This window comes from Pan paniscus, chromosome 2 (assembly GCF_029289425.2).
Source record: "Pan paniscus chromosome 2, NHGRI_mPanPan1-v2.0_pri, whole genome shotgun sequence".
NCBI lineage: Eukaryota > Metazoa > Chordata > Mammalia > Primates > Hominidae > Pan > Pan paniscus.
Window position 1 is genome coordinate 163218239 of NC_085926.1, and position 27710 is coordinate 163245948.

Genomic DNA, 27710 nt, shown 5'->3' on the forward strand with positions numbered 1-27710 from the left:
AAATACGTCATGCCACTCGCTCCTGGCCTGTAAGTTTTCCACTGAAAAGTCTGCTGTCAGATATATGGGAGCTCCATTGCATGTTGTTTCTTTTCTCTTGCTGCTTTTAGAATCCTTTCTTTATCCTTGACCTTTGGGAGTTTGATTACTAAATGCCTTGATGTAGTTTTCGTTGGATTAAACCTGCTTTGTGTTCTATGACCTTCTTGTACTTGGATATTGATATTTTCTTTAGGTTTGGGAAGTTCTCTGTTATTATCCCTTGAAATAATCTTTCTACTCCTATCTCTTTTTCTACCTCTTCTTTAAGGCCAATAACTCATTTGAAAAGACTTGGGTGTTGAGATCTAAGCTGTATCTGCATTAGCGGGGCACCGCAAGCCCAGTAACGCTATGGTTCTTGCATACTCCTAGAGGTACCAACTTGATGGTCTTGCAAAAGATCCAGAAGAATTCCATAGATTACTAGGCAGAGATTCTTGGTTCCACCTTTTCTTTCTCCAAAACAAATAGAGTCTCTTTCTCTGTTCTGACCCACCTGAAGCTGGGAGTGGGGTGACACAAACACCCCTGTGGCCACCGCAACTGGTGTCATGTTGGGTAAGGCCTGATGCACTGGGTCTCACCCAAGGTTCACTATAACCATTACCTGACTACCACCTGTGTTTGTTCAAGGCCCTAGAGCTCTACAATCAGCAGGTGGTGAAGCCAGCCAGGATTGTTTTTTTTTCTCTCTAGGGTGGTGAGTTCACCCAGGTTCTGGGTAGGTCCAGAGGTGCTATCTGGGGGCCCGGAACTGAAGTCAAACATCTTAGAAGTCTCCCTGGTGTTCTACTATGGCTGAGCTGGCACTCAAACCACAAGATGCAGTTCTTCTCACTTTTTCTTCCCCTTTCAACAGGAACAGGAGCTTCACTCCATGGTCACCATGAGCCTAGGCACATGGGAGGTACTCCAAGGCTACCACCAATGTTCCTTAGAGCCCAAAGACTCTTCGGTCAGCTTGCGGTGAATGCTGCCTGGCCTGGAACTCACACTTCAGGGTAGTGGGCTCCCCTCTTTCCTGGGGTAGGTCTAGAAATGCCACCCAAGAGGCAAGGCCTAGAATTACAGACCTCAGGAACTTGCTTGGTTCTCTACTCCCTTGTGGCTGAGCTGGTACCTAACATGGAAGACAAAGTCCCTTTTGCTTCTTCTTCAACTTTTCTCAAGCAGAGTCTCTTCCTTTAACCACCACATCTGGGAATGTGCTGAGTCCCATCTGAAACCAGCAAATCTCAGAGGCTCACCCAAGGCCTTTGGTGTTACTACCTGGGTATTATTGCTCGCTATTCAGGGCCTAAAGTTTCTTTAGTCAGTTGATGATGGGTCCTCCTGGGAATTGGCCCTTTCCTTTAAGGCAGCTTGTTCCCTTCTGGCTGGTTCCCCTCAGGGTTGTCTAGAAATGTCTTCCAGGAGCCAAGGTCTGGAAAGGGGCCTCATTACTCTGGTGCCCTGTGCGCTGTGGCTGCGCTGGTATCCAAAATGCTAAAGAAGCTCTTGTTAACTCTTCCCTCCCTCTCCTCAAGTGGAAGGAAGGAATCCTTTTTGGAGCCACAAGCTCTGCAGCTTGGGGTTGAGGAAGAGATGGCACAAGCATTCCCTTAGCTGCCCCAGCTGATGTCTCAGTAGATTGCATGCAAGTCCACTGGAACTGAGCCCAGTTCAGCACTAGGACTCACCTAGAAGTTGCAGTTCTTGTGGCCTAGATTGTCTCTCAAATTTCTTTAGAGCCACCAGAGCACTTCAGCTCTCAGTGGCAATGCTTGGTGGAACTTCCAATTGCTTAGATGGGCGATGCTTCTCTTACTAGGGATGGTTTAAATACCTGCTCCATGGGCTGCCATCACCTGAGTTCAGGCTGATTTTGCTTTCTGCCATGACAAGGCAGCACTGAGTTCAATGCAATGTCTCATAATTGCTGTGCTCTCCCTCTGCCAAGTCCACAGATTCTCTCTCCACACCATGTGGTCACTGCTGGGAGATCAGTAGGAGGTTGGCGGGTGGAAGGCCGTTGAAAATTCAAAACTGCCTTTTCTACACAATTCCAGTGCCTCTTTCAGCAATATGAAGTTAAAACCAGGTACTGTGTGTGCTCATCTAATTTTTGGTTCTTATAAATGTGCTTTAGATGTGTGGAGATAGTTGTTAAATTTGTGTCCTTTCCAGGAGGGTGATCTGTCAAGCCTTCTATTTGGCCATCTTGCTCCACATCTTTCTCATTTATTATATTTCGATAGGCAGTGTTTTCATATATTAATGCTAATAATATAATATAAATGTTTATGTATTACTTATATAAATGTTCATATATTAACCTTGATATATGAAAGCACCCTCTACCAAACCAGAGTACATATTAAAATATTATTATTATATATACTATATAATATAATGTATTCCAAGCATTCCTCAAACACACTGTGTTAGGCAATCACCTACCCTACTTTCCCTATAAAACCAACTCTTCTCCCAACTGAAAGGCGTGTATTAGAGAGCCCAGCTATTGTTGGCCTACCAAGCATGCAGCCAGTTGGCTATAGCTTTCAGTGCCAGAATGTCACAGGATCATCTGAAAGTTGTTTGGTCAGTTGTAGACTAAAATTATACAAAACTAATTTCCTCTCCCTATAGAAATATGTCACAAGAATAAATGAGATAATTTAGGAGAAACACTTTGAGATCTTACAAAGAAAATACATTCTATTTATTCAGGTTATTGTAGTTTTTAGTATGATTTTTAAAATGCTGTATTGAAGTTGGCCTGAAGGTAAGATCCAGCACTTTGCTATTATTGTATTCAAACATAAAGCTTCTGCAAAATCGGTTGCAATTTGCTTCCAGGCTACCAAGATATGGTGGGATCTCTAATTTCATTGAATTTGAGGTTGTGGAATTGCTTCCCTTTTTATATCTGTGTGTAATGTAAACAGTTTACTTCATGAATAAAGGGCATTTTTCAAGTTGACATATTGCAATTTTCAATAGAAATGTAAACTAAGTTGATGAATTCATTAGGAGGCATACAATAAGGTGATGCTCATTTATTTCCAAGGAATGAATACTTCATGAATCCTACTTTGTTGTTATTTTTATTGTTTTCTTTCTGTACAAAAGAACAAAAATTCTAAATTACCAAAGGGAGGAAATATAGGTAAATAGAAGCCTGTGAATGGAGAAAAAGAAAAACTTGCTACAGCAAAGACTATATTAATTTAAATGCTATCTTCCAATTTTGTGTATACACTGAAGGCAGAATCTTTTCTGCTCTGAGGCATTCTCGCATTTCTGTTTTCTGATACTAAGTCTCCTTCCTCAGTTACCTAAACTCTACAGAGAGATACTACTCAGGGCTGCTCAATCTCAGAGCATAAATATGGGATCTAAATAGCAGGTCTGAAGCATTACTTTTCAGCCTGATGACAGATCAATTTTTCCCCCTTTTATTATCTCCTTCATTCTCATGGGATGATTTGTATCTGACAGAGAACAGCCTGCCTTCTAGAACAGGGATGTCCTTATTTATCCCTGAACCATGCCTCACCAGAAGCAGAACTTCCTCTTCAAGGAAAAGTTAGGGACCCAGTTTCACATCTGACATTTCTGGATTGACAAAAATATAAAGTTTTCCTCTATTTCTATATTTTTTCTGTGAAGAAATAGGCTGAGTTCCACAAAGGGTCATAAGGTGTTTCATATTTGAGATATTAATACCTTATACAAAGAATTGTAACCCACCAAAATAATGTCACAGACAAAATTTATACAATAGAATGAAAATATAAATGTTCTGATATAATCCGTATGCAGTCATAAATCTCTTAAAATTAAAATGTATATATTGGCCAGGCATGGTGGCTCACACCTGTAATCCCAGCACTTTGGGAGGCTGAGGCGGGCAGATCATGAGGTCAGGAGATCAAGAACATCCTGGCCAAAATTGTAAACCCCATCTCTACTAAAATACAAAAAAATTAGCCAGGAGCGGTGGTGCGCAACTGTAGTCCCAGCTTGGAGAGGTGGAGGTTGCAGTGAGCTGAGTTTGTGCCACTGCACCCCAGCCTGGCGACAGAGCAAGACTACGTCTCAAAATAAATAAATAAATAAACAAATAAATAAATAAATATATAAAACAATACTCCTCAAATGTTAGAAAATGATATACATTATATTCATGAATATAGTGAGAATACCATTTTCATATCTATATTCTATTAGCACTATCAATATAATGTGTTCATATTATTAGAGTTAGTACTGCTAATGTAAATCTACATTAACAGAAAATGTAACATGGTTGACAAAAATCTGTTTTAAGAAAATAAAACAGATATTTGTAGCACACATTTTCAAGCAGTTGGCACAAAATAGAGTAAGAATATACATATGTATTATATAAACACACACCATATACATATACATATATATTTTTATATATAGTTAAAGAGATGAATAAGTGTAAATTGCGTGGCTAGTTTATTATAATAAGCAAAGGAGTTTGTTTCCCTTTATATTTGAAATAATTTTGGCAGGAAGTTACTAACCTAGGAAACCATAAGTTCTCCAGACCATTAGAATCTCTTGTAGTTCGAGGCTTCCAAATTGTGGGACTTATTTGATTATTTCTTCTAAATCATCAATTGTAGTTACCTGCTTATAATGACATTTCTAAACCTGAGCTGGAGTGGTGAGGGAAAGGTAAATTGAGAATTTTCTATTATGCTCCTCCCTATTGGAAATGGCTATATTTTGCAAAGAAAAAAATTGAGGTTAATCTTTCTCTAAACTTTTTTTTAAATATAAATGGCTCTAGAAAGAGAGTTGTGCTAGCTGCTGACTTATGCTTAAAGGTTACAAGTTCCTTGACTTAACATAATGACCTCCAGTTCCATCCATGTCATTGCAAATGACAGAATCTCATTCTTTTTTATAGTATTCCATTGTATATAAGTACAACATATTCTTTCTCCATTCATTGATTAATGGGCCACTTAGGTTGCTTCTAAATCTTGGCTATTGTGAACAGTGCTTCAGCAAACATGGGAGTGCAGGTATCTCTTTGATATACTCATTCTCTCTCTTTTGGGTATATATACACAGCAGTGGGATTGACAGATGATATGACTAAAAGAATATAAATGAATTACTTGTTACACAAAGGATAAATGCTTGAGGGGATGGATACCCAAATTTTCATGATATGGTAGTTATGCATTTTATGCCTGTGCCAAAATATCTTATGTGTCCCCATAAATATATGAACCTACTATTTAACCACAAAAATTAAAAATTAAAAAAGTCATAGACAAAATTTACAAGTTCTTAAGATTTATTGTGGAAGAATCTTTAATTTAGCATATTATTTGTGTAACTAATAATGAATCTATGGATATTGGAATAGAACTTTCCATCATATAATTCTGATTTTTAATTTTTTTTGGCTAGAAAAGCAATCTTTAAAATTTTAACTAACTTACAATAATATTTTGTGCTACACTCTTGGGGGAAGTTTTTTATAATAAACTTCATTTAAAAAGTTATTTGATGAACCTGATATGAAAAATATAATGCCACTGGCTTGTACTGTTTTTATATTTGAATTTTATCATAATTCATGCAATACAATTTCTGTTACTATTAATGTAAATAATCAAATCTATTTTATTAGAACAGGGCTAACATAAGGTCATGACCAGGCTATTAGCAAATTTATTTCTTAAATAAAATTACTTTAAAAGAGATAATCACTATTGACAGAAGATGAGTGCTTTTTAAAAACCTGCTTTCTATGGGAAAAATGTGGTGTGTGCAATTCAAATATTTGGAAAATACAAGCGTAATTTCTCTTAATAGTAGAAAGACTTCCATTTAATCCAACAGTCTTTATTGTTAACAAGCATAAACAGGATCCTAACTAATGAATTGCTGGCATTCAAATTTTGCAGAGATTTTCATGATTTTGTTCTGATGTGTTTTTGATTCTCATATAAACAAAAATTATAAAGAAGTCAGTTTCAGGAGAGGCGGCAATGACCATTTTAAGGTAAAATAATTAAACTAACATCTCTCAATCAGTGAGTGCTTAGTATAATGCAGGCATCATAAATTCTTTATAGTGGTTGATTTTTTTCAACACCTGTGAGAAGTAGACAATATTTTACCCATTTAAATTGATAAAAATAACTTTGAGAAGACTGAATAACTGCTCACAAAATCATAGAGTTAACAAATTTTATTGTCAGTTTGCAAATCCAGGTATTAATTATTTCAATAGCTATGACCTTAACCACTTTTCCATACTGCCTTTTGAAGTGTGGTTCAGAACGAAAAAATGAATTGTCTGATTGGACACTGGAACTAGTCACCTGTTGTTTGTAACTTGGGAGAAAACAAAAGAATATAAAAACTGTCAAATCATAGAAATTTAAAGCTGGCAACAAAATTTTGAGTTCATATAGTCCAAACCCTCTAATTGAGAACACTGAGACCCAAAGTGGAAAATGGCCAAAGGGCATTACAAGCAAATCACATCAAATAAGCATCCAATTCATCAATAGTTGTTTTTATAGTCTAACTCTGTAATGAGAGCCTAATACGTCATAAGACCAGTCCTTGACTGCATTAAAGAGATGTTTGGTGGGATGAGATTTTGATGAGAAGGCAATGATGGAGAATTTTGAACCTAGTCATCAAGTTATCCACAGCATTTACAAAACAAAACAAAATAAAAACTGTTAGTCATTATAATTAGTTTTTTTTTCAAATTTAGACAAAAACATATTGAGCATCTTCAAAGCAACAGACCCTGTTTTAGGTGTTACCACATTTATTATTTCATTTAATACAAACATATCTGAAACTATTAACATGATCAGTTACATAGGATTAATATTAAACTCTGTTGGCAAGCATAGTCATTTTAGGATTATCCACCAATTCCACATTCATAGTCAGAAATTTACAAATTCACTTAATGGCAGTATAGTGCGAATACTAATCCTTTTTAATCCTGGCTTTATTGAAATATAATTGACAAAAATAATATATATTTAAAATGTACAACATGATATTTTATATATGTGTAACTTTCTTCCAAGAATTAAGCTAATTAATACATCCATCACCTCTCAGTTACCATTATTTTGTGTGTATGGTGAGATACTTAAGAAGATTAGCACATTTTAAATATACAATAAAGTATTATTGATTATAGTCACCATGCTGTACATTAGATCACTAGAGCTTATTCATCTTGCATAACTTAAACTTTGTATCCTTTGGCCAATATCTTCCCATTTCTTTCCATTCCTAGCCCCTTGCTGCCACCATTCTACTCTCTACTTTTATGAGTTTAGCTTTTTTTATATTTCACATTTAAGTGAGATCATGTAGCATTCATCTTCTTGTGTGTGACTTTTTTCACATAGCATAATGTTCTCTGGTTTCATCCATACTGTTGCAAATGGTAGGATTTCCTTCTTTTTTAAGGCTGAAAAATATTCCATTATATGTGTGTTATATATATGTAATATATGTACATATATGTAATATATATATAATACATGTACATATAGGTAATATAGGTGATGCATATGCATATGTGTAATGTATGTACATGTGTATGATGTGTGTACATATATGTAATGCATGTGGTGTGTGCATATATGTAATATATGTGATGTATGTACATGTGTGTGATGTATGCACATATATGTGGCCTGTATATATATGTAGTATATATGTACATATAAGTTAGAAATAGGGATCATTCTGAGAAATGCATCATTAGGTGATTTCATCATTATGCGCACATCAGAGTGTACCTACACATCCTAGATGATACAGCTTACTATGTATGTAGGGTATATGGTATAGCCCATTGCTCCTAGGCTACAAACTTGTACAGCATGTTCCTGTACTGCATACTGTGGGCAATTGTAACAAAATTGTAAGTATTTGTGTAGATAAAAATATCTAAATATATAAAATGTATAGTAAAGGTATGGTATTAAAATTTTGTGGGACCACTCTCATACATGTGGTTCATCAGTGACCAAAACATCATTATGTGATAATATGTGTATAGTGCATGACTCTCTCTCTCTCTGTATATAAGCATACATATGCACATACACAACATATGAATGAAGAAAATTTGCGTGAATGTGTGTGTGTATATATACACATATTTGTACACACACATGCACACACACACACAAATTTTCTTTATCCATCCATATGTTGTCAATGGACACTTAAGTTGTTTCCATATCTTGACTATTGTGAAGAATGCCACAATGAACATGAGAGTGAAGATATCTCTTCAACACACTGACTTTATTTCCTTGAAAATATATCCAGAAGTGGAATTGCTAGATATATGGTAATTCTGTCTTTAATTTTTTGAGGAACTTCCATACTGTTTTCTGTAACAGCTGTATCTACTTACATTTCTACCAACAGTGTACAAATGTTCACTTTTCTATACATCCTTACAAAATACTTATGTTTTATCTTTTGAAAATAACCATCCTAACAGGTGTGAGGTGATATCTTCTTGTGCTTTTGATGTGCATTACCTTGATAATTAGTGATGTTGAACATGTTTTCATATATCTATTGGTCATTTATATGTTTTCTTTTGATAAATGTTTATTGAAGTCCTTTTTTCCATTTAAAAATTATGTTATTTGTTTTTTTCCTATTGAGTTGTTTGAATTCCTTACAGTATATGTAGGATATTAACGCTGTCTTCGTTTAGGCTGCCATAACAAAACACATTAGACTAGGTAATTTGTAAATAGAAAAGTATTTCTGTAGTTCTAGTCACTGGAAAGTTTAAGATCAAGACAACAGCAGATTCAGTGTCTGGTAAAGGTTCATTCCTTATACATGGTGGCCTTTAGCTGTATGCTTACACAGTGGAAAGGCAAAGGGACAATCAAGCTCCCTGGTACCTCTTTTATAAGGGCAGTGATCTCATTCATGATGGTGGAGTCCTCACGATCTAATCAACTTTCAAAGGCCCCAAGTCTTAATACCATCAAATGGGGGATTAAGTTTCAACATATGAATTTGAAGGGGATGCAAGTATTCAGACCATAGCAAACCTCTTAACAGAGATATGGTTTTCTTTTCTTTTCTATGTATTTATTTATTTTGGGAAGTTCTGTCTCTGTCACTTAGGCTGGAGTGCAGTGGGGCCATCTCGGCTCACTGCAACCGCTGCCTCCCAGGCTCAAGTCATCCTCCCATCTCAGCCTCCCCAGTAGTTGGGACTTGAGGCGCATGCCACCATGCCCAGCTAATGTTTGTATTTTTTGTAGAGAAGGGGATTTCACCATATTGCCCAGGCTGGTCTTGAACTCCTGATCTCAAATGATCCGCCCACCTCGGCCTCCTAAAGTCCTGGTTTTGCAGGCCTGAGCCACTGCACCCAGCCAGATGTATGGTTTTCAAATATTTTCTCTCATTCCACAAGTCATAGGTTGCCGTTTCACTCTGCTGATTGTTTCTTGTGGGATGCAGAAGCTTTTTCCAAAGCATTTTTTCTAATGCTTTGGAAAAAAATTACCTTTAGTAGTTAGATATGCCTTGGTATATCAAAATAATTCTTAAGCCATTGGTTGTGTTTACATCACTATGCAAGTTTTCATATGCCACAATATTATACTGTGTTTTATGAGTGATTTAAAGGAGCTTCAGGAACAATTTTGTTTATAAATAATTTTTCTGTGATGATTTTATGACTTCATATTCATAGAATAGTTTAATTATGTCTATCTACCTATCTATATGATTTATTAGAACAAAAATATTGAGTAAATATACATGTGACCCGGAACCAAAGTTTCTAGATAATTGTTTCTGATATTATTGTCCTTAATCTGCCCTGTGGGATGTTGCTGAAAATACAGATTCTTGGATCTACTTCAGACCAACTGAATTAGGCTCTGAGGGCTTGATCCATGGATCTGCATTTTTAACACAACTCTTCGTGATTTATATGCATGCTAAAGTTGAGAAGCCTTACTCTACATTTTCTAGTCCGAAGCTTTCCCACACTGCTAGAGATGGGTTAAGTTAGTAGCTATGCGAAGTTTTCCCTTGCTTATTTCTGCTGCATAACGTTGATTTCATTTCACATGAAATCAAAGCTTTTGATAATGGATAAGAATGTTCAACACTCAGTGGGTTTAAGGAATTTTAAAATATTACAATTGTGGAAAACTTTTAAAAACAGCCTTTTAAATATATGAGGTGGAGGTCAAGAGAAGGACAAAGTAAAACGACCTTTCACAGGGGTATGTTTTGTGAACTAGAGATGAAGAATAAACTGCTTCCCTCATTCTCACATAATGAAAACCTTTATACAATCAAATTAAATAAATAACTTCAAGAAGAGAAGTTATTATTTAGTGATTAATGGATATCCTGCCCTCCTTTGTAATAGAGTCTTTGAATTGCAGTCATGGAAATCATCTTAATAGGTCATCTTGTCCTTCTCTTGACCTGCAAACCTGATGTAGTTAAAAGTCTATTTTTAAAAGATTTCCACAACTGCAATATTCTGAAATCCTTTGGAACTCACTTAGTGTTGAACAGCCTTTTCCATTATCAAAAGCTTCTTTCTTCCCTCCCTGTTTAACAATTAAAATTCATTTTTCTCTGTTATGTTTTCAATGAAAACGGGAAATAGCTGGTCACCACAATCTGTGGAACAACTCTTCATTGAAGACTATTAATAATGTCCCTTTCATCAGTCCTTCTCAAGCTGAAATGATATAAGTTCTTTTAATCCTTCTTAGAATTTTCCCGTTTTTTTAATACTTCATTTATTTCTTTTATTCTATCCTGAGCTCACTTCCTTCTTCTTAAGTTCTGGGGTGTGAAACTAGACACAGTAGGATTTCACTGGTGCTGAATATAATGGGAGGATTACCTTGCTGTTCATATTTACTCTACTCCTGTTTATGCATCCTGTAGAACTCTGAGAAGTGCAGATAAGATGTAAATGGATGGCCTGATGTTCATGGTCTCTAATAATTTCATAGCATTTCTCATAAAGATATGGATGTTATTCCCAGGAACCTGGCCAGTTTGTATCATAGGTAATTACTTTCTGCCTATCTATAGCATTCTAAGTTTCAATTAGATGAATTATTCTTCACTTTCACTGGTAAAGACATTATTGCAAAAGTTGTTTGAGCAGAACAGAACAGCTCTGCATTTTAAAAGAGGGAGAGAGGACCACTTTATGCTCAGTTTGTAAAGAGGCTAGCGTTCCTTAGGAGTATGAAAGACAGTAATAAAGAGTCCTGCTTCCCCAGCTAATGCACAGGGTCCAACATGATCGGTATTTATTTTTGTTTTACCCTTATATGGCTTAGTTATCCTAAATCTTAACAAGAAAATCTTCCTTGATAATGGCTCTTCTTCGCCAATTCAGTGAAATTTTTAGTAAAAGATGTTTAAAATAGAACATGATATTCACAAGTTCATAAGTCAGATTTGCACATGTTGCATTGATCTAACTAAAAATGTAGAGAATTTACATTTGCTTATGCCTTGTTTTATTTGTTGTCTTCTTTCATTCTGGATAAAGGCAAATAAATTATATACACTAATAGTTCTGTAAAACCATACTGAGTATTTATGTGTCAGTGCATGCATCAATCTGTCACCAGAGGTTCTAAAACAAGTTAGAGCAGTCTGGCTTTCTATGTATTCTCTGTCTTTTCAGAATAATTTTTTCTATGCCATTTCTTTTAAAAACGTTGTCTTAGGTATTATCTCATTTGAACCCAAAGACTTTCTTTTTGTATTCCCTCTCCTTTTCTCCCTGCACCCCTTAGAATTTTCACGTCTTTGTTTTAACCCATTTGTATTTTCATACAGTCTGCAGACCCTTGAATGTAGGGGAAGACCAGATGACCTGTGCAGCGGATCTTTTTGTGAAGAAACACAACTTCACAAGCACAGCCTTATCATCTCATTCCTCACGTTTTTCCCTACTTTCCTACTCTGCTGCATTCTTTCCCCTCTCAAGTCTGCTTATAGGAACTTAGGGAAGTTTTACAAAACATTAAATGTTTACTCTCCATCTTAAAACTCCAAATGTCACCTTGCCATTCGCATATTTTAATAGAATCTACTGCCTCTAGGATAAAATCTATATTTCTTTGTACACATTTTATAATTTGTATTATGCTCTGCTATGCTGAAATCGTCTCCTTTTCAGCTTCTCTGCTCTCTTCCACACTGCCCCTACTCCAAATTGTTATTTCCCAGTTTATGTTTGTTTTCCTCCTTTTTCTTTTAAATGCATCTTGGTATGGCTGAAAAATTATATAACCTTTCTTGTAATTAGGTGCACCTCATGTATTTCATGCATTTGTGAGGCTTATCCACGTTTCCACTTGCAGAACATTGTTTCCTTCTTCATGTTTCTATGGCCATTAAAAAATATTTTTTACAGCATTTAACATGTTTTAAAATATGTTTTGTTTTGTTATCTGCCTTTTGTTCTAGAGTTTGTTTTTTAGATATCATGATTATATAATCATTTATTTATTCATTCATTCATTTATCCAGTAATGAAGACATTCCAGAGGTCAGGTACTATATTGTGTGATGTAACACTGATGAAGGAAACAAAGGTCATGTTTTATGCTGTTGCTTTTCTTTTTCTTTTTTTTTCCTTTGGGAGAGAAGAAGATAAAAAAAAATAAGTGGACAAATAAGTTTATTCCAGGTTGTGATAGAAAACAGAAAAATGTAATAAAAAGTGATTTCATATTTGGTCTATATCTAGGAAGATGTTCAGCAAAAGCATATCTGAGGATATGACTCTTAAGCTGAGATCTGCATGATGAGAAAGCTTTACCTCTGAAGATCTGGGAGAAGAGAGTTTCAGACAGAGGAAACAGCATATGCTGAGGTACAAACAGTGGGATGAGCTTGCTATTTGGAGAACTGCAAAGAGGTGCGGTGTAACAAGAATATGGTAAAGGTAGATGAGCATAGTCAGAGATGAGATAGGAGGGGTACTCAAGAACTGTACTTAACTATGTTGTTAATAGAAGTTCTTCAGTAAGAAAATTGAGACCTTGTCTGAAAAAATAATATATTTTTAATATTATTTTAATGTTTATAATATATTATATTTAATAACTTAACTATGTAATGAAGGCCACTGGACAAACAAAGAAATTGAATAATAGATTTTGATTCATAAGCTTTAAATATTTGAATCTAATAATGGCCAAAGCACTTTCACATGTTACCTGCATACTATAAAATAGGATCCACATCAGAGACAATCTTTTTACAGCATAAATATATAAAATGAGTTTGAAGCTGTAAAAAAATAAGAATGTTACTATAGACAGGCTAATCATGCACACTGCTCTTTTGTAATTCTTAAACAAATTTGTAAAGAAGAAAATAAAAAGACATTTTAAAAGGAAGAGAGCTATTAAAATGTGGAAACAAATTGGGTGATTCGTGAATATCTTTCTTTAAATATTATCAACATGTATTGGACCATAATCTCTTAAAAGACAAATTATTTTATTAGTTTTTATTAGTTTTTGTTAAGTATTTAATTAATATTCCTTTCATATATATTTAATTAAATAAAAATATATACCCCATGTTATATTTTAAACATTCACCTTCATTTGCTTAGGCAATTAAAGTAACTTTTTTAAAATCCCAGAAATTGAAGTACAACTTTTTGTCTATTATTCACTTGCACAACAATATTAATTTCTACTTATTGTCTATAAAATGTGTTGGACTCAATCCCCAAATAATTTTCTACATTTATTTTTTTCTTTTCTGAAAAATAATCATTGAGAGTGGCCTATCATAATTAAAAAGTAAAACAAATCACATAATAATATTCTAAAGACAGAAAAATGCCACAGTACAGGACTGTTTTCTGTTATGAAGCATTTGGCAGATGGAGGAGATCACTGTGGTTATTGATGAGTGGGAAGTAAGAACATCTCCATATTGTACCATGGACAAGTGTCAGATGACAAGGACATTTTTTTGTGGAAACTTTGATGGAATCTAATATTTTGCTTTTGTAGTCAAGTGGTTGTGCTCAGATAATCCCCACTTTGAGATTCTCTAATGATGCCTGACATATATCAGAGGCCAGGAATTCCCTGCAATATTTCCTTAAACTTGTCAACCAGATTTATTCATAAATGAGAATAAATGAGCATGTCAGCATAAGTTATTGTGGTAATTTGTGAAACTCTTAATGAGATATTTTCAGAGCTCATAAAGGAAAGAGCTATGTCATTAAATTACTGCACAATAATTTTACTTTAATACAGTAAGTGAGCTGATATTTTATCAGAAATGACACTCTGATGCATCAGTGAACTGAAGATGAACAATTAAATGTTCCAGTGAAAGAGGTCTGATGATACTTAAAGGTAAAGATTTGCAAAAGAATGTGAAGTAAGAAAAAATGATGATTATTCGTATACATCGAATACATTTTTAATTTATTGGAAGGGTGGCAAGGTGCGGTGGCTCATGCCTGTAATCCCAGCACTTTGGGAGGCCAAGGCAGGCGGATCACCTGAGGTCAGGAGGTCAAGACCAGCCTGGTCAACATGGTGAAACCTCATTTCTACTAAAAATACAAAAATTAGCTGGGCGTGGTGGCAGGCTCCTGTAATCCCAGCTACTTAAGAAGCCGAGGCAGGAGAATCACTTGAACTCGGGAGGCGGAGTTTGCAGTGAGCCAAGATTGTGCCACTGCACTCCAGTCTGGGTGACAGATCATCAAGGTTTGCACACCTCAAAGGCAATGCATAAAATAGTTACACCCTCTATAAATAAGGGCCTAAGAGTCAAAACAGGAAAATGTGCATATTGATAGGCTTTCATGATACATCATTATAAGCATAACTCATAAACACATTCCTTTTAATTGTGGCTTTATTTTGTCTCCCTTAATTTATCCAGATACATAGACACCTTTCTAAAATCACTCACCTATGGCTTTTATTTAACTCAGTTAGAAGATCCTTACTGGCTTTAGTCCTTGAATAAAACCTGGGCCAGATCAATAAGACCTGGTGCGTGCTAATTCTAAACCTAAGCAATAGACTGAGACTTCATACGAGAATGTCTGTTGGGAACTTACTGGAGATTGGGCTGGAGGTAAGGAACTGAGGATGCACTTAGATATAAGAGGTTCCCTGCCCCAGCAGAGCCTGTTATTTAAGTAGAGAGTAAGAGACACACATAAAAGAAAAGTGAGTTGTAAATGAGCGCACTAAAAAGTGCTGTAGTTCTTTAGAAAGAGAAGAAACAGAGAGGAAGGTGATAATTAAGAAGACCATGGAGAGGAATGCCTGCAAATGGGACATAAAGCAAAGGCAATAATAATACTTTTTTGCATACTTTACAGTTAATGCAAACATTTTATATGTATTATTTAATTTCCTTATTGCAAGAACCATGTCACAAGAACATTATTAATTTGCTCATTTTTAAGCTACTGATCCTCAAGGAATTTCACAGTAAAGTTGGAAGTCAAATTCAGGCCTTCTGTTTTATTACTTTACAATTTGTGCTACAGTGCTATTCAATGGAGTACTTAGACCATGAGGTAGGCCTTTTATGGGAAACATTACCAAAACCATGGAGGCAGGAAGTGGTAAAAAGCATGGGACCTAGCATTCAGATCCTGTCTTTACTCCGTTTTAGCTATGAGGCCTCTGACAAATTACTGTGCCTCCATGTTATCTATAGATCATAAAAATAGTCTTACTCATTCACAAGGTTGTTTTGAGAATTAAACAAAACAGTATCTGCAGACATTAGACTAATATCTAGCACATATTAGGCCAATAGTTCTAAAACTGGGGGTTTTAGATAGCAATTACAACTTAAAAATTATTGTATACCCTAAAGGATTTATGTAGATTATAGTTATCAATATTTACAATATAAGAATTAAAAATATTTCTTTATTATTTTAAAATTGCAGTAGTAAATTCATTACAAGCTAAACTAAGTAATGTTTTTTAGGAAAAAGGGATTATGTTTTACAGACAAAAATATTAATTGATAAAAATAGCATTGTTTTACATTTTTGCAGGTCTCTGTACTCTTTGACTTAATAAAACAGAGCTGAATTATTCTATCTGTTTCTGCATGCAATCTGGTGCGCAATGCTGTGTTTGCAGACCTATATAAAGAAAATCTGGTCTCACACAGATACGTAGTTGGAAAAGGGATGGATATTTTCAAAAGCTTTTCATGTAATTGTAGCTATTCTCCTTTGATGCTACACCAAAACTTGGCATATGATAGTTTCTTAATGTTTAACTGCAAGGTGAAATCTGAAATCATATCAATGAACTTTTTGAACTCTTGAAATCCAATGATGTATCATATTCTTTGAATGCATCCTTACTGATGCATAACTTTGTATCATCACATAAGGATCATTTGAAAAATGCTGGTTTATTGATTTATGCCAATCTTCAAATGTTAAACACATTTTATTATGCAACATCAGAAAATCACATTTATTGTCACCAACAATTGCTTTAGGGAAGTCTCGAATTATTAGAAAGATCTTAAGCTTATGACGACAGATGTAAGTTTTCTGTACTTCTTATTTTTGCTTGAAATCTTGAATTTTTTTTCTTTTCTTTTTTTTTTTTTGAGACGGAGTCTCACTTTGTTGCCCAGGCTGGAGTGCAGTGGCGTGATCTCGGCTCACGGCAAGTTCTGCCTCCCGGGTTCATGCCATTCTCCTACCTTAGCCTCCTGAGTATCTGGGACTACAGGCATCTGACACCATGCCCGGCCAATTTTTGTGTGTGTGTGTATTTTTAGTAGAGACGGGGTTTCACTGTGTTAGCCAGGGTGGTCTCAATCTCTTGACCTGGTGATTCGCCCGCCTCGGCCTCCCAAAGTGCTGGGATTACAGGCGTAAGCCACCGCCCCTGGCCGAAATCTTGAATATTATTATTAACAACAAACAATGTCAGTTGTTTTCTTTTAAGGGTAAGCTTACTTTGTTCATTTTTAAAAGCATTTCTGCCAAATATCCTCTGAATAATTGTAGTTAGTCTGTCAATTGTTCTTTCAAGTAAAAATGATTTTCCATGTAAAAAGCAAAAGCAACTAGTTCAACTCTAAAATCACATCACATAATTGAATAACTGCTGTTTCTCATGATGAGCATCATACTTTAGTGTGCAGCAGAAGCGCTTATACACACTTTCCATGCTTCATGGCCGTCCTTATGTGAATCTGAATCTGTTTTTTTTTTTTTTTTTAAACTATGAGTGTGTGGTGGTGAAGAATACAGTGACTAATAGTACAGTATGGTACAACTTCCTTGATTTGTGCCCAGAAACCATCAGTTTTCTTCATCACTGTTTTTGCACCTTGAGTGCAAATGTCAACGCTATGAAAATTGGAAACTACATTTTAGCATTACAAAAATAGTTTTGACCTCATAACCCCCATGGATGTGTTTTGGGACTTCCAGGAGTCTCGATCACATTTTGAGAACTATTGCACTAGGCTTTCATATTAGCTACTATTGCTGTTAAGAAGAAAGTGCCAAGGTTTGTCCAAAAAATTGGTAGGCTAGGTAAACGTGAATGACAAAATCATGTAGGAAATACATTTGGAAAGTATGAGTCAGATTTAGAGAGTTCTGTTGTATAAGTGGCTCTGTATTGAAAAATCACTAGACATAAAATATTACATATTTTCTAGGCCATATGAAGAAGTCCCGATGAAGTATAGAGGGATGATTCTACACAAAATAAATACAGCAGTCAAATGGATATAGGCTGTATAGCTAAACGGTCACACAGTGTTTGCAGATCTGAGTTATTCACTATTGTACAAGTGTGTTATTTTTGTGGATCTAATTTTACCATGGTAGATGTGTATGCCTTTATATGATATTCCTCCATAGTACCTAACCCAAAAGACCAGGCAATTACATATATTTACTAAGTAATTATGGACTAGTATGCAACTCACATTTTTATGGTTCAACTCTGTGTGCTTTAGTAACATAAACACAAGAGTGAGTGTATATTTAATAAACGTAATGTTTGAAAGTTTTATCTAGGTAACATTTCTTTTATATGCTTCTTAAAAAAAGTATTTTCTTGTCCCTTCTCTGTATATGACCTCTCATTTACAATTATATTTACCTGGAAAAAATTTATTAATCATGTCTGTTTTGTTCATTATATTGAAATCATCTTTAAAATTTAGAATTTACTTATTTATATAGTACTTTGTATTTTATAATAAACTTTTTGATATAATATTTTCTTATTAATATTATGAAGAGTTCTGTGAAATTTGAGCTCTTATCCCCATTTAACTGTACTTCATACATGAGTCTCAAACTCCAAAGCTGAGAATTTAAAATCAAGCTTTTAACATAGAATTTCTGATTTTTGCTTAATCTTAAAAACACTTATGGTTACCTTCATTTTAAATTTTAAGTTGAAACTATACAATTTTTCACACTGCTGTATAAAATTAAAATGTTAAAACCCTCTCCAAAATATACTTGTTAATCTGGCATGGTGAAAAAGCATTGTAAAACTACTGTAAAACTGCTTGCAGCTCAACCTCTGTTTGCCAGCAGAGGTTGCTCTTAGGTTAGCAATTACCTTGAGATTACATTATATTAAGACTATTAAGCAGATGAATGGAATCTACATTATGATGTAACTATGGAGAAGTTATATTTAAATAAAATAATAACTATGTGAGTGACTCTCACATGTGTTAATCTCCACATTCTTAGAAATTATGCTCTTTACAAAGATATCTCTGTAGCTGAGCAGAAAGTGACATTCTTGAAACAGTTTATGGTTTGCCAGGAGAGAAGAATTGCTAATTTAGAAAATCAAAAAAATTGAGGCATAGCTTTAGTTTGCTTAAAACAATTGCAAATTAATACAAATCTGTTTGAACAAATGTGAAAACACAGGTAATTGCATATATATGAAAAATATTTTGTAACAGACATTTAAAACACTTTCAAATTAAAATAACTGATTTATTCCAGAAGACTCAAAATGTCAGAGATTATCATAAAACAGAACTTTGTACTTATTTTTAGGAAAATAAAGCTTTGAAACAAGAAAAACATCCTACAATATTTTCTGCAAATTGGAAACCGAGAAGTATTCAAAGTGCTGTTTTATCTATTATCTATCTATCTATATCTATCTATCTGGCATTACAGTGTTAGTACACTTTTACAGGTAAAACATAAATAAAATACAGTTTAATTTTAAAATGTCACTCTGGAAAAACATAGTATATGTATCATAATTAATACCATAATTAAAGGTATTTATTAGAAATTAGAGTCCTCATATTCCTTCTTTACATTTTTTATGAATGTTTATTTTTCTCATAATTTCTTATGTTATTTAATGCTAATATTTAAAAATAATACTGATTTGTTTATAAATATTATGAATGAATGTAGATCTCATTGACGTTAGTTTTATAGTTAGCAGGTTTTAATAGAATACCAGTGTTAAATATTCTAGGAGAATTTTAACAAGTTATTTTAAACTTATTTTTCAAAGTGTTCTAATTCTGTCTCTGATATTTTATTTTATTTTAAAAATGCACTACTGTAGCTTTTATATGACTGTTAAAGGGAGAAATTTTGGTTAAGCTATTTTCATTGCTCAACCATTTGGAAGGCCTGGCAAGAGTTGTGATTATTTATAACTGTTATTTATATTATTATTGTTTGTTAGATATTATTAAGATTATGACTTCTAATTAATATTTATGATAGCATCAAATATTTATGATAGCATCAAATATTTATAATGTCAAATAATTTGAAGCCATAATCTTAATATCTAATAAACAATAATAATGTAAACAACAATTATAAACAACCATAATATTTACCTTTATGTTTACCTGCTTTATCAAGTACCTTGAGAAAATGAAAAAACTGATTCTTAGGTTTGCTCATTGTTTAGTCAGTCTCCCCAAAATGATTATTGAACCTTCTAGGTATATTATGCAGGAGCAAGTTATGCAACTTGTCCCAAGACTGAGATCATGGAGTTGCAAATCACAACAGTCTGTGCATGTCCAGAAACAACTCTTATCTCTGTGGTAGACTGCTTCTGAGTTGGGGAATCATATGCATGTCTCTGATATGAAATTTGCCTTTCTTCAAAAATATCTGACTTCTGAAACTATACAAAAATCCTATTTTTGTTATTATAATCAGACACCTATTAGTTTAAACATATAGCTACCATGTTGCCATCTACATTAGTATTAAATATATAAGTAAATGGATATCTACATATACATTTTTAAGCACTTTTAAATATTGAACTATATGAAGTACTGACTGTATTCCACAGTGTTTCTTTAATATGTTAAGAATATATTTTAATAAATACTTTAGAACAAAATTAAAAGATGACTTTGTAAAGTATTTGTTACTAAGCTGTCTACCAGAATAAGTATCTTAGAAAGTTTTATGTTTTTTATTTTTTAAATTTAATTTTAACTTCTTGAATATTTTCCTTTGATAAACTAAATATTTTCTTCAAATCCATTAAAGGGTTTACCTAAATATCCTAAATGTTTTCATATACTCAATATGTAAAATGTTTTCCTATGAGGTACTAACAGTTTAATTCTGACATAAAAATGAATGTTTTCCATTAAGAAAAATAATGATGACATGTATTCTCAGAGTGTTTTTGGATTTTCATTTCTTTAGCGGAGAAAACAATGTCACAAATAATTTTAGAAAAAATTTTAGTTCACAATTTACTTTTCTGCCCCCAAAAATCCAAATACAATATTTAAATCTTAGCTTCCTAATATGCATTCAGGATATGCATAAAGGATATGCATATATTCATGGTATATAATTTTAATTTAAGAGCTCAATGAATATGCATGCTAATATAAGACCATTTGAATAACATACCTTGATTTCAATCTCTGAATACTTAAGTACATGTGACTTGTGTTCATTGAAATGGAGTATTAGTTCTGGTCACGTTCAAATGTTACCAGGAATATACACATGAGATAGGAACTCGGCAGACTTGTTTCACAAGTCACAGGTCACAAAAACCCTGCTGATTGGCAGGGCGCGGTGGCTCACACCTGTAATACCAGGACTTTGGGAGGCTGAGGCAGGCAGATCACGAGTTTAGGCGATCGAGACCATCCTGGCTAACACGGTGAAACCCCGTCTCTACTAAAAATACAAAACATTAGCTGGGCATGGTGGCAGGCGCCTGTAGTCCCAGCTACTCGGGAGGCTGAGGCAGGAGAATGGCGTCAACCCGGGAGGCAGAGCTTGCAGTGAGCTGAGATCGTGCCACTGCACTCCATCCTGGGAGACAGATCGAGACTCCGTCTCAAAGAAAAAAAAAAAAAGCCAGTCAACACCAAAATGGCAATGGAAGCAACTTCTGGTTGTCTTCGCTGTGCATTATACACTAATTAGAATACATTAGCATACTAAAAGAACTTTCGCCAGCAGCCATAGCAGTTTACAAATGCCGTGGCAACTCCAGAAAGTTTACCGTATATTGGTCTGAAAAGGAGAGGAGCCCTTGGTTCCGTGAACTCTCCACCCCTTTCCCAAAAAAACTCATAAATAATCCACCCCTTGTTTAGCATATGATCAAGAAATAACCAAAACAATAGCCAACCAGCAGCCCTTGAGGCTGCTGTGCTCATGGAGTAGCCACCCTTTTATTCCTTTACTTCCTTAACAAACTTGCTTTCATTTTATACTCTCTGTTTGCTCTTGAATTCCTTCCTGCATGAAGCTAAGAACCTACATGGGCTGCCTGGCTGAATCACGATTTGGGGATTTGCCCTGTGACGCATATAAATAGTTTTTGGATCCACAGAAGTTATCAGTGGTTGTATGTTATTCTCCTTCAGGATGAGGTAGAGTAATATGGGGGAAAACTATAGACTAGAGCAAAACTTCCTCCATGAATGAACAGATTTAGCTATGTCCATATCTAGGATTAAGTCCATATCTGCAGACACTACTCAGTACTTAAAAGCCAACCTCAACATAAAGGTGGGCTCTTAGATGTGGCTCCTAAATTTTCACTCACAACACTGAACATTTTTATCTCTTCAGTTAATCTGCAAAGTTGTATATATTCAAGCAATATGGCTAGGCAACTTTTCTAAACTATGTGTTGTGTATAGTATCTATTTGAAGAGTTATGAGAAAAGTTTTAAAAATGAAGATAAAGAAAAAGAAAGCAAAAGAGAGAGAAATCTTTAAAGGTTAAATAGGCTTTTTTCATCAACGTATTTAGGGAGCTTAGGGGTTGGCAGCTGAAAATCTATCATACTCACAGTTGACTTAATGTACCCTACTATGGGACCTGACACAGTAGATATGTAATAAATGTATGCTGAATGTTTTTTAAAAAATACTGAAAAATAGAGAATAATAGCCCTTCAAATTCTTACAAAGGGTTTCTTGTAATTTTAAAAAATATTTATTTATTTATTTATTTATTTTTAGGGACACCCAAGATAGAGTGCAGTGGTATCATCACAGCTCAAACTCCTGGGTTCCAGGCATCTTCCCACCTCAGCCTTCCAAGGATCTAGGACTACAGGAGCATACCACCAATGCCCGGTTAATTTATTTTTATTTTCATTTTTGTAGAGACAGAGTTTCACTATATTGCCCAGGCTTGTGTCAAACCGCTGGCCTCAAGTGATCCTCCTGCCTCAGACTCCCAAAGCACTGGGATTATAGTTGTAAGCCACCCTGCCCACCAGGTTTCTTGTAGTTTTAAAAACAAATAAAGAGGCCGGTGCGGTGGCTCACGCCTGTAATCCCAGCACTTTGGGAGGCTGAGGCAGGTGGATCACGAGGTCAGGAGTTCAAGACCAGCCTGGCCAATATGCTGACACCCCATCTCTACTAAAAATGTAAAAATTAACCAGGCGTGGTGGCATATGCCTATAGTCCCAGCTACTCAGGAGACTGAGGCAGAAGAATCACTTGAACCCGGGAGGCGGAGGTTGCAGTGAACCGAGATTGTACCACTGCATCGCAGCCTGGGCGATGAAGTAAGACTCTGTCTCAAAAAAAAAAAAAAAAAAAAACCCAACAACAATAAGAATAAACAATGAATACTACATATTACATGCCAACCAATTTTCTAAGTATTTTATACAAATTAATTTATTTAATTCTCCCAACAATCTTATTAGAGATATAAGATTTATTTCTTTTTTCTTTCCATGATGAGAAAACTGGTTTATAGGAAGATTTGGTAATTCACCCAAGATTACATCTAGACAACCTCTGTCTAGGGACAGTGCTCTTAATCACAACATTAATGCTATTTCACATATAGGACCCTGAACGAGCTTTCATCCAATTTCTGTCAAAATTCCATCTAAGTGAGAGATTTTGTGTGTGTATCTGTGTGTGTGTGTGTGTGTGTGTGTGTGTGTGTGTGTTGGAAAAAGGGGTGTTTGAGACATAGCCTATATCCATATCCCAATATCAGTGTTTCTCAATTTTTTTTTCTCTCTAGCATACCTGAAGTATACCCAGTTACCCAATACTTCAAGAATTGGGTAGTGCATACCGGAGGTAATACTCCCTTAGGTGAGCGTGTTAGAGTCTTGAGGTGAAGATTGTGTATAGTAAGAAATCTGTCCCACTTTATTAGATTCTGCCCAAGTGAAATGTACCTCCCTTTTATTCTGTTTTCTCCATTTCAATGCAAATATGTTTTCTATAATCTAGAACTTATTCCTGTATCAAATAATATATTTGGATAGCACTGAGAATTATTTTTAGAATAACTGTGCACTACCTCTTCATACTAATATGTTAAATACTTTAAAAATGATATGGTTTGGCTTTGTGTCTTCACCCAAATATCATCTCGAATTGTGATCCCCACATGTAGAGGGACCTGGTGGAAGGTGATTGGATCGTGGGGGTGGTTTCCTTCATGCTGTCCTCATGATAAAGAGTTCTCATGAGAACTGATGGTTTAAAGGTGTTTGGTGGTTTCACCCTGACTGTCTCCCTCTCTCTCTCTCTCTCTCCTGCTACCCTGTAATATGTGCCTTGCTTCCTTTACCCTTCATCTTCCATCAGATCATGAGGTTCCTGAGGCCTCCTAGCCATGTTTCCTGTGCAGCCTATGGAACTGTGAGTAAAGTCAACTTCTTTTCTTTATAAATTACCCAGTCACAGGTAGTTCTTTATAACAATGTGGAAAAGGACTAATAGAAAGAAGTAGTATATGAAAGTCAGCATTATATTTAGTGCAGGGATGTTGAGCTGTAACACTGCATCATTTAGGCTCTCTTTTTTGAGAGAAATGTGTCACTCCTAAGTGCCAAGAAATCTACAGCTTTCCTCCAATAATTGACATATTTCCTTTTGTAGATAATGTGAACTGGGCAATAAATCATATTTTATTTTTTGCTTTGTCCACCACAAAGTGATATTTAAAACTTGCAACTCTTTTTATAAAAATAGCTTCACACCCTATTGACCTGCACAAATCTGGCCCAGCTTTCACTCAGTTTTTGGATTTCACTTGAATTCTTATTTTTTATTTTATTGTAGGTATTTTTAAAAGTATCCTTATTTTTTTAATGGAGCAGTACAAAATAAACAATTTAAAATACAGAGGGTAGAAAAAAGAATAAATGCAGTAATTGAGGCAGTCATTCAAGGTCAGAAAATTGAAAATAAGGAGTTAAAATAGGCAGGCAATGGAAAATCCACAAACAGGCAATGACTGAAGGTCTAAGTTAGCATTCAAGCAGTCAGCCTGAGGATATCTGTCATCTGACTTCTAAAAGATTGGAGTATGGGGAAAATTACCAAAATAAGCACTTAATGCAGCTTATACCCAGGCTTAACAGCTAGCACATAAACTAAGGAAAAATCTAGGTGAGAAACCCAGCCATTCTTGATAACTCTCTTACCCTTAGCCCCTGTCTTTAGGGCATCAGGTCTAGCTCATCCAGTCTGGAAGACCTATTTAATAGTAGTTTCTTTATATCCATCTCCCAAAGGCAGAGGTCTCTTCAGGAATACCACAGTGGCCTCATCTTTGGTCTTTCTCCTTCTTTTGTCTTGCCTAATGAAATTATCACATTTTAGCCAGAGTTATCTTTTAAAAATAATTGGCATAAATATGTCTCTACTATGCTTATATCCCTAAAGTGCTTTCTAATTTCCAATAGCATGTTATCTCTGGGGGCTGATTTGACTTCTCACCTGCTTCATATTTTTGGAATGGGTCCTTTTACTTCCTGCCTTACGGTTATTTCACATAGTGCCATTTTTTTGGGAGGGGGCGCTAGATTCCTGTCTTCCTTCTATCCCTATGCCTAGTGATTCTCTCTCATTATTTGCATCCCATCTCACATGGCACTGCCTTAGTGATGAATTCTGCCCTGACCTCTCAAGCTAGGGCAAGAGCCGTAGCTGTAAGCTTTCAGAACACGCTGTACTTACGCTTGTCTTAGTGATGTCTGTACCTCTAGCACTTAGCAGTTTCTGGCACACAGTCATTCCTCTGTAAACTGCTATTTAATAAAGAAATAAGTGACCAACAGCAAGGGTTATTTCACAGTAATTTTCATAAAGTTGAACCAAACATGTTAAATTCTTTCTAGCTAAGGTCAGAAAGGGCACTGGTGACAGAGTCATAGCTGAGCAGGTTAGATATATTTTCAAGATTTCAGAGTTAAAAGGAGATGAGATCAATTGCTTCTGTAGCCACAATGAGACTGCAATCAGTTAATGGATGCCAGAGTTGAGAACTCTATGATTCTGGATGATAAGGTCAACATGTCATCCTAATAGCATCCCAGCTAAGAGCACTTGCATAGTTGATGCTTTAATACAGTGTGAAAGTATAGAATCCTCCTGAAACCTTATACCACTGAAAAATTGTCAAGTTATTCTTGAGTGATCTTTGAATCAGAATTCAAAGAAAAAGACAGAAAGATTTTGGTCATTGAAGATATGAAGCAATCTTATGATCACCATATTGTCTTCATGCTCATTATTTTATGTGGGAGTTAATCTATGTTGGGGCAGAAAATAGTGTGAAAAGATGAATATTTAAATGCCATTATAGGTGTATGTATTGTATTTATTTATTTGGTGTATTTTGTACTAATTTCATTAAATACATTCAGGATTTCATTCTTTGGCTCAATGATTGATGCTACCTGCTTATTTTAAAAAATATTATCACATTTTAGTGAAATTGTTTTATTACAAAAATCAGAGAAGCCCATATAGAAAACTCAGAAACTTCAAAACACTAAAAAATTACTCCAGTCATCCAAAAACCACTTGAGTTACTTTTCTGGCATCTTGCCATGTGTTTTCGAAAGGAAAACTCTTAACTTGAAAATATAACCTCAGAAAAAACAAAGAATACACAATAGAATGTAAGAGATAAGGCAGCTCAGGAAAAGGACCTGAGGCTGTGAACTCACTGCTGCTTGGCAGAAGCTGTGAATCAATCATACAGCTTGCAGGAGAGATGATTTTGTGATATAAAAATGAAAGACATTGGTTTAGTTAATTTGCATGAACTGTATATTTTCAATTAAACGTGGAACTATTTCATTTATTTATTTATTTTTTGAGATGAGTCTCACTGTGTTGCCCAGCCTAGAGTGCAGTGGCATGATCTAGACTCACTACAACCTCTGCCTCCCGGATTCAAGCAATTCTCCTGCCTCAGCCTCCTGTGTACCTGGCGCGTGCAACCACGCCCAGCTAATTTGTTGTATTTTTAGTAGAGATGGGGTTTCACGGTGTTAGCCAGCATGGTCTCGATCTCCTGAACTTGTGATCTGCCCACCTTGGCCTCCAAAAGTGCTGAGATTACAGGCATGAGCCACCGTGCCCGGCCTAAATATTGAACTATTTCACTACTACATGGCCATGGCCACTACAATAACTATTCATTGATTTTGTTTTTTTGTGTGTGTGGTTTTTTTTTTTCATTTTACACAGAAGTCTTCCATCATAGAGACAAAATCTTAGTATGAATAGCATTGCATTTTGAATTGTTAATTTTCTTATAATAAAGTTCTCATTTTTAAAGTATTCTACATTATATGTAATCTATTTGTTTCTTTTCCTTTTTTATTTTATTTATTTATTTATTTGGAGACAGGGTTGTACTCTGTCACCCAGGCTGGAGTGCAGTGGCACAATCACAGGTCCCTGCACCTCAAACTCCTGGGTTCCAGCAATTCTCCCCCCTCAGCCTCCCAAGTAGCTGGGATTACAGGTGTATGCCACCAGGCCCAGGCTATTCTTTCTATTTTCAGTATTAAAACTTGAGACTGATTCCAACAACCTTAAGATTCTGCCCTGACCCATTAATACGAATAAGAGAAATGGACATGGGTCACCATTTTACCTGATAAAAAACTGTTTATGCTTTTATTGATTAGTGGATAGTTACATAATTAGAATGCAAGAAAATGAGTGTTATAATTTCTTTCTTATTCATTGATAGTTTTTATTTTGTTCTGTTTTTACTGTCCTGAACATTCTGTGTAATCAATGCGGCAAATTTCATAGATTT

The 27710-nt window shown here is 35.1% G+C and overlaps 1 long non-coding RNA gene across 9 annotated transcripts in view; it reads left to right on the plus strand.

Moving 5' to 3' along the window:
• The window catches only part of LOC117979812 (uncharacterized), a 442597-nt gene that overhangs the window by 114362 nt on the left and 300525 nt on the right, over positions 1 to 27710 (plus strand). For 2 of the 9 annotated variants that reach the window (XR_010111694.1, XR_010111692.1), the window contains exon 2: positions 24233 to 24286. The exons of the other annotated variants lie outside the window; for them this stretch is intronic. This is a non-coding gene — a long non-coding RNA (uncharacterized LOC117979812). The remainder of the gene's footprint in view (positions 1 to 24232; positions 24287 to 27710) is intronic. 9 annotated transcript variants of the gene reach the window in all.